The sequence below is a fragment of the Oncorhynchus tshawytscha genome, linkage group LG04 (genome assembly GCF_018296145.1).
Source record: "Oncorhynchus tshawytscha isolate Ot180627B linkage group LG04, Otsh_v2.0, whole genome shotgun sequence".
NCBI lineage: Eukaryota > Metazoa > Chordata > Actinopteri > Salmoniformes > Salmonidae > Oncorhynchus > Oncorhynchus tshawytscha.
In genome coordinates, this window is record NC_056432.1 from 47,338,315 (window position 1) to 47,352,899 (window position 14,585).

Here is a 14,585-nt window from a genome sequence, read left to right on the forward strand (position 1 = left end):
AAAACAGGTATTTTGGTTGTCTACACCTGTCTAAAAATGTGGGCACAATCAGAATGTGGTCACGATCAGGAGAAAGTTAGAACCAGGTGTAAACGGGGCTGGTGAGTCCACACATTTTTGTATGTGACCCCAGTTGGAATTGAATCCACCACTCTGGTGATGCTAGTGCCATGCTATTACTAACTTAGCCACACATGACCACTATAATACATAGTCACAATACAATACCTTAAAGTACAATACATGATTACAATACAGGTGGAAGGTGTATGTCATTGCATGGATGCCTATGTCAGGATTGTTTTAGCAATGCCAAAAGGTTTTTCCCCAAGTGCATGACAATGATGTCATTGACTGCGATGCCTATAAGAATCTATGGCCAAATACTCAAGACAGGCTTGATGCAAACTAGTGCCTGCTAAAATGTATGTTTCTTTCAATAATTTAACTTGTTTAATTTGATTACTGTACACCAACATGTATGTTGTAAATACATCATAACAATATACAGTTGAAGTAGGAAGTTTACATACACTTAGGTTGGAGTCGTTAAAACTTGTTTTTAAACCACTCCATGAATTTCTTGTTAACAAACTATAGTTTTGGTAAGTCGGTTAGGAGATCTACTTTGTGCATGACGAAAGTAATTTTTCCAACAATTGTTTACAGAAAGATTATTTATCTTATAATTCACTGTATCACAATTACAGTGGGTCAGAAGTTTACATACACTAAGTTGACTGTGCCTTTAAACAGCTTATGTCATGGCTTTAGAAGCTTCTGATAGGCTAACTGACATCATTTGAGTCAATTGGAGGTGTACCTTTGGATGTATTTCAAGGCCTACCTTCAAACTCAGTGCCTCTGCTTGACATCATGGGAAAATCAAAAGAAATCAGCCATGACCTCACAAATTTTTTTCGCTACCTCCACAAGTCTGGTTCATCCTTGAGAACAATTTCCAAACTCCTGAAGGTATCACGTTCATCTGTACAAACAATAGTACACAAGTATAACACCATGGGACCATGCAGCCATCATACCGCTCAGGAAGGAGACGCGTTCTGTCTCCTAGAGATGAACGTACTTTGTTGCGAAAAGTACACATCAATCCCAGAACAACAGTAAAGTGTGTGACGATGCTGGAGGAAACTGGAGGAAACAGGTGCAAAAGTATCTATAATCCACAGTAAAATGAGTCCTATATCAACATAACCTGGAATGCCGCTCAGCAAGGAAGAAGCCACTGCTCCAAAACCGCCATAAAAAAGCAAGACTACGGTTTGCAACTGCACATGGGGACAAAGATCGCACTTTTTGGAGAAATATTGTCTGGTCTGATGGAACAAAAATGGAACTGTTTGGCCATAATGACCATTGTTTTGTTTGGAGGAAAAAGGGGGAGGCTTGCAAGCCGAAGAACACCATCCCAACTGTGAAGCACGGGGGTGGCAGCATCATGTCGTGGGGTGCTTTTCTGCATGAGGGACTGGTGCACTTCACAAAATAGATGGCTTCATGAGGAAAGAAAAGTGATTTGGATATATTGAAGCAACATCTCAAGACATCAGTCAGGAACTTAAAGCTTGGTCGCAAATGGGTCTTCCAAATGGACAATGACCCCAGGCATACTTCCAAAGTTGTGGCAAAATGGCTTAAAACCTGTTGTGACTAGGTGGCAGTTTTTTCATGTAAAGTTTTTTCAAGTAAACGGGATATTTTGTCAGGACAAGATGCTAGAATATGCATATAATTGAGAGCTTAGGATAGAAAACCCTCTAAAGTTTCCAAAACTGTAAAAATATTGTCTGTGAGTATAACAGAACTGATATTGCAGGCGAAAGCATGAGAAAAATCCAATCCGGAAGTGACTCATGTTTTGAAAGCTCTGCGTTCCAATGCCTCCCTATTGAGCAGTGAATGGGCTATCAACCAGATTACTTTTTCTACGTATTCCCCAAGGTGTCTACAGAATTGTGACGTAGTTTTACGCCTTTATGTTGAAGAATACCCGTTAGCGGCTACATTGTGTAAGTGGTCACCTGATGGCTCTCAGAGTGATTCTTGCGTAAAATACAGAGGTAGCCATTTTTCCAATCAGTCCTACTGAAAAAACAATTGTCCCGGTGGATATATTATCGAATAGATATTTGAAAAACACCTTGAGGATTGATTATAAACAACGTTTGCCATGTTTCTATCGATATTATGGAGCTAATTTGGAATATTTTTTGGCGTTGTCGTGACCACAATTTCCGGTCGATTTCTCAGCCAAACGTGAAGAAAAAAACAGAGCTATTTCGCCTACAAAAATATTATTTTGGGAAAAAAGGAACATTGGCTATCTAACTGGGAGTCTCGTGAGTGAAAACATCCGAAGCTCATCAAAGGTAAATGATTTAATTTGATTGCTTTTCTGATTCGTGACCAAGTTACCTGCTGCTAGCTGGACATAATGCTATGCTAGGCTATCGATAAACTTACACAAATGCTTGTCTTGCTTTGGCTGTAAAGCATATTTTGAAAATCTGAGATGACAGGGTGATTAACAAAAGGCTAAGCTGTGTCTCAATATATTTCACTTGTGATTTTCATGAATAGGAATATTTTCTAGTAATATTTATGTCCGTTGCGTTATGCTAATTAGTGTCAGTCGATGATTACGCTCCCGGATCCGGGATGGGGTGTCACTAGAGGTTTTAAGGTCAACAAAGTCAAGGTATTGGAGTGGCCATCACAAGCCCTGATCTCAATCCTATAGAACATTTGTGGGCAGATCTGAAAAAGCATGTGCGAGAAAGGAGGCCTACCAACCCGACTCAGTTACACCAGCTCTGTCAGGAGGAATGGGCCAAAATTCTCCCAACTTATTGTGGGAAGCTTGTGGAAGGCTACTCAAAACGTTTGACCCAAGTTAAACAATTTAAAGGCAATGCTACCAAATACTAATTGAGTGTATGTTAATAACTTCTGACCCACTGGGAATGAGATGAAAGAAATACAAGCTGAAATAAATAATTCTCTCAGGGAATTTTTACTAGGATTAAATGTCAGGAATTGTGAAAAACTGAGTTTAAATGTATTTGGCTAAGGTGTATGTAAAAACGTCCGACTTCAACTGTATATATTCTTTGTATCAATAAGTGTGAAACATTTCTTCAATGATCGCAATTTTGATCACACATGGGATGGAAATTATGGAAATGTTATGTGACATATTTTATAGTTCAATTTTGATGGGAAACAGTGTAATGTACCGTACAGTAGCATATTACATTCAAAGAGCAATTTAGAAGATAAAAAAATCTTGAATTATTTTCTATTGGATTAACAGGTTGTTAAAACAACTAAATTGAGAAGATATCAATATGTTGTGGTTTGGTGATTAAATCTATGTCCTTATGGTATTTCACATCAAACGTGGATCAATGGTTGTGTGGTGAAATATGTCTCCAAACAAAATGAATGTACATTAAAATGTTTTGAATATAAGACTTGCTGCATTGCAAGTGTTACAAGATTAGAGTTTTGTACTACGTTTTGAAAATGCACCATGCACATACCTGTGAAAATATCAGAAAGGTGATTGTGTGCGATGTGGCTGCATTGGGCCTTTAAACGTTACATTCTAAACCCACTGGATTTATTCCTGTGTGTGTGTGTGTGTGTGTGCGTGTGCGTGTGTGAAAAGCAGCTGTTGTCATAACAAACCTCACCACTTTAGATGCACAGAATGCAACAGGACCTAAAGGCCCAGCGAAGTCCAAAACTAGATTTCCCTGTGATGTATACATCTTTCCACATATTGGTTGGAATAATACAGTGAAATTTTAAAAAATTATGATAATGCTGTTTTAGTGTATGAGCTGTTTGAAAAGACTGACATTTCAGTCTGTCTTTGGCGGGATGGAGTTTTGGCCTGCCTGGTAACATAAGGCCTAGATTCAATCAGAAGTGTTAACGGGCGATAGCCAACACTCGCATAGCTGATGTTTTGGTGGTGTCGGAGTGGTAACTGCGCTGGAGCTGTCAAATCAGTGAGCAGCTGCTCTTGATCATTGTTCCAAAGCCACACCCGTCCCACTCATGTTAGGAGTTCAGAATGAGAAAGTGGAGGCTATTTAGAAATAATGATGCTCAAATGTATAATCTATCAGTTTAATTGAGGTGCAGATTACATCTCATATTCCAGTGTTCAAACAAGGCTGCATGGGATTTCTCTTAATGTGACTCCGTACAGCCAATGGCAATGGCTACTTTAGGTATTTGTGGATTTGACAGCTCTAACGCAGTTCCACCCCCGACACCGCCAAAGCAACCACTATGCGGATGTCAAGCGAATCTGATTGAATAGAGCCCTAAATTAATAGACCAATAACAAATAGAGTTTCAAATATATCTGCCAATAACAGCTAGTTTTGGGGTTACATATTTCTCCCATTAGGTTTGTCCAATTAGGCCACTGGCTCAGACCACTCCCGGATAGAAAAATTATTTGCTAAGAACATTTTCTTTTTTTGACCATTTTCATTGAAAACAATCACTGTAAGGTGCTTAATTGTTACCCAGAAATGATTGGGACTTTAGCCGTTACATTCTAAACCCAACTAGATTTATTCATACCTGACCCATTGCACTACTGGAAGGCAGAAATGGACTGGCCATAGGGGAGTTCTGGCTGGTCCAACTTTAGCTCAGTGGGCCTTTCTAAATTGCAGGTTTATCCCGGGTTTTGAGCAGAATTATATTTATGATGATGATACAGATATTATGATGATACAAATGGGCCATTGCGGGGGCTTTGAGGAAATAATGGCCCGGGGGAAGTTTTTGACAATGATTCTCCTGTTAAATAACATCAGTAGATACATACATTCATATGTAAACATACAGTGCCTTGCGAAAGTATTCGGCCCCCTTGAACTTTGCGACCTTTTGCCACATTTCAGGCTTCAAACATAAATATATAAAACTGTATTTTTTTGTGAAGAATCAACAACAAGTGGGACACAATCATGAAGTGGAACGACATTTATTGGATATTTCAAACTTTTTTAAGAAATCAAAAACTGAAAAATTGGGCGTGCAAAATTATTCAGCCCCTTTACTTTCAGTGCAGCAAACTCTCTCCAGAAGTTCAGTGAGGATCTCTGAATGATCCAATGTTGACCTAAATGACTAATGATGATAAATACAATCCACCTGTGTGTAATCAAGTCTCCGTATAAATGCACCTGCACTGTGATAGTCTCAGAGGTCCGTTAAAAGCGCAGAGAGCATCATGAAGAACAAGGAACACACCAGGCAGGTCCGAGATACTGTTGTGAAGAAGTTTAAAGCCGGATTTGGATACAAAAAGATTTCCCAAGCTTTAAACATCCCAAGGAGCACTGTGCAAGCGATAATATTGAAATGGAAGGAGTATCAGACCACTGCAAATCTACCAAGACCTGGCCGTCCCTCTAAACTTTCAGCTCATACAAGGAGAAGACTGATCAGAGATGCAGCCAAGAGGCCCATGATCACTCTGGATGAACTGCAGAGATCTACAGCTGAGGTGGGAGACTCTGTCCATAGGACAACAATCAGTCGTATATTGCACAAATCTGGCCTTTATGGAAGAGTGGCAAGAAGAAAGTCATTTCTTAAAGATATCCATAAAAAGTGTCGTTTAAAGTTTGCCACAAGCCACCTGGGAGACACACCAAACATGTGGAAGAAGGTGCTCTGGTCAGATGAAACCAAAATTGAACTTTTTGGCAACAATGCAAAACGTTATGTTTGGCGTAAAAGCAACACAGCTCATCACCCTGAATACACCATCCCCACTGTCAAACATGGTGGTGGCAGCATCATGGTTTGGGCCTGCTTTTCTTCAGCATGGACAGGGAAGATGGTTAAAATTGATGGGAAGATGGATGGAGCCAAATACAGGACCATTCTGGAAGAAAACCTGATGGAGTCTTCAAAAGACCTGAGACTGGGATGGAGATTTGTCTTCCAACAAGACAATGATCCAAAACATAAAGCAAAATCTACAATGGAATGGTTCAAAAATAAACATATCCAGGTGTTAGAATGGCCAAGTCAAAGTCCAGACCTGAATCCAATCGAGAATCTGTGGAAAGACCTGAAAACTGCTGTTCACAAATGCTCTCCATCCAACCTCACTGAGCTCGAGCTGTTTTGCAAGGAGGAATGGGAAAAACTGTCAGTCTCTCGATGTGCAAAACTGATAGAGACATACCCCAAGCGACTTACAGCTGTAATCGCAGCAAAAGGTGGCGCTACAAAGTATTAACTTAAGGGGGCTGAATAATTTTGCACACCCAATTTTTCAGTTTTTGATTTGTTAAAAAAGTTTGAAATATCCAATAAATGTCGTTGCACTTCATGATTGTGTCCCACTTGTTGTTGATTCTTCACAAAAAATACAGTTTTATATCTTTATGTTTGAAGCCTGAAATGTGGCAAAAGGTCGCAAAGTTCAAGGGGGCCGAATACTTTCGCAAGGCACTGTATACATTTACATATATACTACTATCTTACGCCAACACACAGTTTCATTAAGAAAAATGCATACATGTTTTTTAAGGGTGTTTAAGTGTTAGATTGCACGTTAGAAATGTTAAGGTATTTTCCAATTCACACATGCAGCGTTTACCTTGAATGTAGTTTTCGCTAACGCAGGAACATTGCCTTTAAATTTCAATCACGCTGTAATGCTGAATTTACACGATACAGATTGAACAGAGTCCATAGTCTAGCTGTTATAGTATGCATAGGGCTGTACATACAGTGCCTTCAGAAAGTATTCACACCCCTTTAAAACCTCTCTAGGGTACGTGGGACGGTAGCGTCCCACCTGACTAACATCCAGTGAAATTGCAGAGCGCCAAATTCAAAAACAGAAATACTGATTATAAAAATTCAGAAAACATACAAGTGTTATACATAGGTTTAAAGATTAACTTCTTGTGAATCAACCTCAGATTTCAAAAAGGCTTTACGGCGAAAGCATACAATGCGTTTATTTGAGAACATCGCCCAGCAGTCAAATCATTACAAACAGTAACCAGCCAAGTAGAAGAGTTACACAAGTCAGAAATAGAGATATAATGAATCACTTACCTTTGATGATTTTCATATGGTTGCACTCAGAAGACATTAATTTACTCAATAAATGTTTGTTTTGTTCGATAAAGTCTCTCTTTATATCCAAAAACCTCCATTTTGTTTGCGTGTTTTCTTCAATAATCCACAGGCTCAAATGCAGTCACAACAGGCAGACAAAAAAAATCCAAATTTTATCGGTAAAGTTCATAGAAACATGTCAAACGATGTTTATATTCAATCCTCAGGTTGTTTTTAGCCTAAAAATAATCAATAATATTTCAACCGGACAATAACGTTGTCAATATAAAAGGTAAACAAGAAAGGCGCGCTCTCGGGATTGCGCATGAAAAAGCTCTGTGACACGGCAGGGTCCAGTCATTCAGACTGGTCTTACTCCCTAATTTTTCAGAATACAAGCCTGAAACAATTTCTAAAGACTGTTGATATCTAGTGGAAGGCATAGGAACTGCAATCAAACTGCAAATCCTACTTCCTGGATTGATCTTTCTCAGGTTTTCGCCTGCCAAATCAGTTCTGTTATACTCACAGACATTATTTTAACAGTTCTGGAAACTTTAGAGTGTTTTCTATCCAAATTATATGCAAATCCTAGCTTCTGGGCCTGAGTAGCAGGCAGTTTACTTTGGGCACGCTTTTCATCCGGAGGTGAAAATAGTGCCCCCTACCCTAGAGAAGCTTTTTCCACATTTTGCTTTTTACAGCCTGAATTTAAAATTGATTACATTTAGATTTTGTGTCACTGGCCTACACCCCCATGATGTCAAAGTGGAATTATGTTTTAGACATTTTTACAAACGAATTAAAGCTGAAATGTCTTCAGTCAATAAGTTTTGAACCCCTTTGTTATGGCAAACCTAAATAAGTTCAGGAGAAAATATGTGCTTAACAAGTCACATAATTAGTTACATGGACAAACTGTGTGCAATACAAGTGTTTAACATGATTTTTTAATGACTACCTCATCTCTGTACCCCACATATAGAATTATCTGTAAGGTCCCTGAGTCGAGCAGTGAAATTCAAACACAGATTCAACCACAAAGACCAGGGAGGCTTTCCAATGCCTCTCAAAGAAGGGCACCTATTGACAGATGGGTAAAAAAGAAAGCAGACATTGAATATTCCTTTGAGCATGGTGAAGTTCTAATTACACTTTGGATGGTGTTACAATACACCCAGTCACTACAATGATACAGGCCAGAGAGGAAGGAAACCGCTCAGGGATTTCACCATGAGGCCAATGAGCACAGGCAAAATTATATAGGAAAGTCTATTTCAGTCTGCTTTCCAACAGACACTGGGAGACATTCAGCAGGACAATAACCTGAAACACAAGGCCGAATATACACTGTAGTTGCTTACCAAGATGACATTGAATGTTCTTGCGTGGCCTAGTTACAATTATGACTTAAATCGGCTTGATAATCTATTGCAAGACTTGAAAATGATCAACAACCAGCTTGACAGAGCTTGAAGATTTCTAAAAAGAATAATGTGCAAATATTGTACACTCCAGGTGTGTAAAGCTCGTAGAGACTTACCCAGAAAGACTCACAGCTGTAATCGCTGCCAAAGTTGATTCTAACATGTATTAACTCAGGTAGTTGAATACTTATATAATCAAAATATAGTATTGTTTTTAAATGTTTTTTTAATACAAATGTTAGATTTTATTATCACACTTTGACATGAAAGTATTTTGTGTAGATCATTGACAAAAACAATACAATGTGGAAACAGTTAAGGGGTGTGAATACTTTCTTAAGGCACTGTACAGCATGTGTATGTGTGCTGTTGCCCTCTGTACATACCAAGGGGATAATCACTGATAATCAGGATCAAGTGCCTGGGCACTGGGGTGGGTGAGTGTGTGGTTGGGTGTGCATGTGTGGTGTGCTCAGAACAACCTCAGTTCGTCGGGGCATGGACTCGGGGGGGGTTCGGTTCCTAATTGTTGGTATACTCAGTGTATCTGCTCACATGCAGCCCTGGTCAGTTGTGTGTGAGGGTAATCTGGGCTGCAGGTTACCCAGGTAGCCCTAAGGCCAGTACATTCACAGAAGAGTGATTTACCGTCCTGCATAGAAAACAAAAGAGGGAAAGGGCAAATTTGCAGGGTATATTTATTTAAATTAATAGGGGAGAGACCTAATGGTGAGTAGGGATTTTGGGGATATAGGGAGAGCAGGAGGAAAAGAGAAAAGGCATATAATGTAGATGTTATAGAAGGAGATGGAGGACGTGGAAAGAAGAATATGCTTGTGGTGAATGAGAAAGTGGGAGACAGGAAGACAAGAGAAGGAAAAGTGTGGTGGATTGTCACTCCTAAGCCTGAAGACTAGGATCACTTGTAGATGATGTTGTTTCCATGTTAGTTGCAAGTGACCCAGTTGGTTTAAGCATATTGCTATTGATTGGGTTACGCCACCACAGGGACGAATCATGAGCTGGGTTAGACCTGGGATAAGATGAAGAGGGATTACAGCAGTGGTCAACAACACTAGTCCCTGAGAGGTACAGTACAGGGTGGGTAGGCTTTAACTCCAGCCCAGTGCTAACACAGTGGACCAACTCCGGTTCTCAAGGAATCAATGCTCGCTAGTTTTCCTTTCCTTGTCTTCTAATCAGATACTGATTAATTGATCACCTAGGGAACCAGATGTGATCAACTGACTGATCAGTTCAGCATTTAGGACAAACCGTCAGGGTTTCTCCATGAATCGCACAGTATCTAATGAAAGTAAATAAGATTGGAGCAGAAGGCTAGTGTGTATGATTAGAGGGGTGGTCGCCAGCCCTGCTCCTGGAGCGATACAGGGAGGGCAGGCTTTTATTCCAACCCAGCACAAACAAGCCTCATCACACATCTCCAGATTCTTGAGAGTGTGTCTGGGATTGTACTGGGAGCCCAGTGGGCCGTGTGTAGTTCCTGGTCACGTTTATTGACATTATCTCTGTCTAATCCTCTTTATCTCCTTCTAGAGTTAGCACTGCACATTTCATGCACTGGGTAGACATGCTGCACTTAGACACAGATCTAGCATCAGTTTAACCTCCTAAAGTCTATGCTTAACAATGGAGGGAAAAATACTAAACTGACCTTAGATCAGAGTATTGTGACGAATTCACCCTATTTCTGCTGGGTTAGTGAAGTGTGAGTTCGATTGTGGATTTAAGGCAGGGGTGTATAGTTCAGTGCTGATGATTTTCATCTTTGTCTTTTAGCTGGGGACAGATTTTTACCAGGAAACCAGGTGTGTGCACTCTCGTCAGCCAATGAGAATAATCTCAAGGACTGTGGAATTTGAGGACTATACAATGCATCCTTACGGTGGTAGGTAATGTGTGTAAAGGGTCAATGCTCCTGTGTAACAGTGGACAGAGCCTAAACTGTCTGGAGGCAGAAGCTGCCCTTTTAAAACCTCTTAGGGCTAGGTGGCAGTGTTTGGATGTTCGGATAAATGACGTGCCCAAAGTAAACTGCCTGTTACTCAGGCCCATATGCTAGGATATGCATATAATTGGTAAAATTGGATGGAAAACACTCTGACGTTTCTAAAACTGTTAAAATAATGTCTGTGAGTATAACAGAACTGATATGGCAGGTGAAAACCTGAGGAAAATCCACCCGGAAATGTATTTTTTGAGGTCACAGTCCATTTCAATGCTTGTCTATGGGATATTCAAATAATATTCGAATAGCTCCCAGATTGCAGTTCCTATGGCTTCCACTAGATGTCATTCCTTAGAAAGGATTTCAGGCTTGTTTTTTGAAAAATGAGTTAGTAGCTGTAGTTTTTCAAGGTGGCTCTCATTTGGACTGTAGTCTTGTGGCACGCGTGGATGAGGGTGCACACTTCGTTATTTATCTCCGGTATTGAACATACTACATTCTGTCTTAAATTTGATCGTTTATTTACATATTAGGCTACCCGAGGATTGATTAGAAATGTTGTTTGACTTGTTTGGACAAAGTTTACCGATAACTTTTGGGATTGCTTTGTCTGCATGTTGAACGAGTGGAATGGGTGGATTACTGAATCAAACGCACCAACTAAACTGACTTTTTTGGGATATATAGAAGGACTTTATTGAACAAAAAGACCACTTGTTGTGTAGCTGGGACCCTTGGGATTGCAAACAGAGGAAAATCTTCAAAGGTAAGTTATTTATTTTATCGCTATTTCTGATTTCTGTGACGCCTCTGCTGGTTTGGAAAATGTTTTTAATGCTGGTGTATGAGGGGCACTGTCCTCAGATAATCGCATGGTATGCTTTCGCCGTAAAGCCTTCTTGAAATCTGACAAAGCGGTTAGATTAACAAGAAATTATGCTTTTAAACGATGTCAGACATGAATGTTTAATATTCTGATTTTGTCATTTGAATTTGGCACACTCCAGCTTCACCGGATGTTGTCCCTTCATCGGGATCTGTGCGCTAAGAGGGTCCTTAACAAGTCCATGTCTCTCTTGAAAAATTTATTTTTATTTCAAAGAGACTAATCTAGTTCAATGAAGGTTAAATACAAAAACACAGATCTAGGATCAGACCACTCTGTGTAGAGTAAAGCAGTTGAAAATGTTCTGAACCAGAATCGATGGTTAAAATGGAAACTTCTGCCTACTTGCTAAGGCTAATGGCTTTCCGTTGTAGACTCTTTTTAGGTAGATGATTGAATTAGAACTCCGGCGACAGGTAGCCTAGTGCAGCAGTAGGTAGCCTTGGGCCACTAACCGAAACCGGTTGCTGGTATGAATCCCTGAGCCAACTAGGTGAAAAAAACCTATTGATGTGCCCTTAAAGTTATTTAACTCAAATTGCTCCAGGGTCGCTGTCAATAATGGTGGATCCCTGGCCGTGACCCCACAATCTGGGGGTGTCTCAGGGGGAGTGGGATATGCTAAGAACAAATTTCTCTCTCTGGGACATCTAACTGCTACTCTCTAACCTTCTCACTTTCCTTTGCTTTAATTCCACTCTTTCCCTCTCTCCCACCACTCTCTTTAACATGCAGAGCTGGTTGGCCCGTTGCCATGGCAGTCCAGTGAAGTATTTATGCCGGTGAGAGAAAATGGGGCAGAGGAATCGTAAGTGTTTGTGTGTGTGTGTTTGTGAGTGTGTGTGAGAGAGAGGATATGATGAACATGCAGGTTCCATCCTGCCTTTTTAGTAATCCTGCAATACACACTTACAGTTGAAGTCGGAAGTTTACATACATCTTAGCCAAATACATTTAAACTCAGTTTTTCCACAAGTCCTGACATTCAATCATAGTAATAATTCCCTGTCTTAGGTCAGTTAGGATCACCACTTTATTTTAAGAATGTGAATAATAGTAGAGAGCATTATTTATTTCAGCTTTTATTTCTTTCATCACATTCCCAGTGGGTCAGAATTTTACATACACTCAGTTAGTACTTGCCTTTAAATTGTTTAACTTGGGTCAAACATTTCGAGCAGAATTCCACAAGCTTCCCACAATAAATTGGGTCAATTTTGGCCCATTCCTCCTGACAGAGCTGATGAGTCAGGTTTGTAGGCCTCCTTGCTCGCACACTCCTTTTCAGTTCTGCACACACATTTTCTATAGGATTGAGGTCAGGGCTTTGTGCAGGCCACTCCAATACCTTGACTTTGTTGTCCTTAAGCAATTTTGCCACAACTTTGGAAGTATGCTTGGGGTCAATGTCCATTTGGAAGACCCATTTGCGACCAAGCTCCTGACTGATTTCTTGAAATGTTGCTTCAATATATCCAAATCATTTTTCTTCCTCATGATGCCAACTATTTTGTGAAGTGCACCAGTCCCTCATGCAGCAAAGCACCCCCACGACATGATGCTGCCACCACCGTGCTTCACGGTTGGGATGGTTTTCTTCGGCTTGCAAGCCTCCCCATTTTTCCTCCAAACATAACGATGGTCATTATGTCCAAACAGTTCTATTTGTATTTCATCAGACCAGAGGACATTTTTCAAAAAAGTACAATATTTGTCCCCATGTGCAGTTGCAAACTGTAGTCTTGCTTGTTTATGGCGGATTTGGAGCAGTGGCTTCTTCCTTGCTGAGCGGCCTTTCAGGTTATGTCAATATAGGACTCGTTTTACTGTGTGATATAGATACTTTTGTACCTGTTTCCTCCAGCATCTTCAGAAGGTCCTTTGCTGTTGTTCTGGGATTGATTTGCACTTTTCGCACCAAAGTAAGTTAATCTCTAGGAGACAGAACACGTCTCCTTCCTGAGCAGTTTGACGGCTGCGTGGTCCCATGGTGTTTATACTTGCATACTATTTTTTGTACAGATGAACGTGGTACCTTCACACATTTGGAAATTGTTCCCAAGGATGAACCAGACTTGTGGAGGTCTTTTTTTCTTTTTTTTCTGAGGTCTTGGTGGATTGCTTTGGATTTGGATTTGATGTCAAGCATTTGATGTCAAGCAAAGGGGCACTGAGTTTGAAGGTAGGCCTTGAAATACATCCACAGGTACACCTTCAATTGACTCAAAGGATGTCAATTAACTAGTAGCTTCTAAAGCCATGACACATTTTTCTGGAATTTTCCAAGCTGTTTAAAGACACAGTCAACTTAGTGTATGTAAACTTGGTACTGACTGGAATTGTGATACATTGAATTATAAGTGAAATAATCTGTCTGTAAACGATTGTTGGAAAAATTACTTGTGTCATGCACAAAGTAGATGTCCTAACTGACTTGCCAAAACTATAATTTATTAACAAGAAATTTGTGGAGTGGTTGAAAATTGAGTTTTAATGACTCCAACATGAATGTATGTACAATTCCAACTTCAACTCTATACACTCATGCGTGTGCGTGCACACGCACACACACACACACACACACACACACACACACACACACACACACACACACACACACACACACACACACACACACACACACACACACAGTCAATCAGTTCCTCCTGCACTCACATGGTCATCCACATTTACACACTCAGATAGACTTACACACTCCCTGTCACATGCATGCAGACATACACTCCCAGTCATGTGCACACAGACATACACACAATTGGGAGAGGATCAGGTCAGCTGTAGAAGAATGCCAATGGACAGGATAGTCTGCATTGAGTCCTGCAGACTGCACCGATTCATGAGTGAATTTGTAAAAAAATGTTTAGGTTGTCCCTATAGGAGAACCAGGTAGAACCGTTTTGGTTTCAGCTAGAACTTGTACAAGTATATATTTTTTTATAGCATCAACATGAAGCATTTAAAAGCAAAAGAACCATGGATCTCTGATAACAGCCAGGACCATTTCTCAGTTATATCTATGGCTGTTGCGGTAACTGTATTTCTGCCACACCGGCAGTCATGACAGCAGTCAAATTCCACTTGACCGTTGAGTCATGGATCTCCTCTTATGCACTGGTGGACATGCGTTGGTAGTACCCAACTTGCTAAC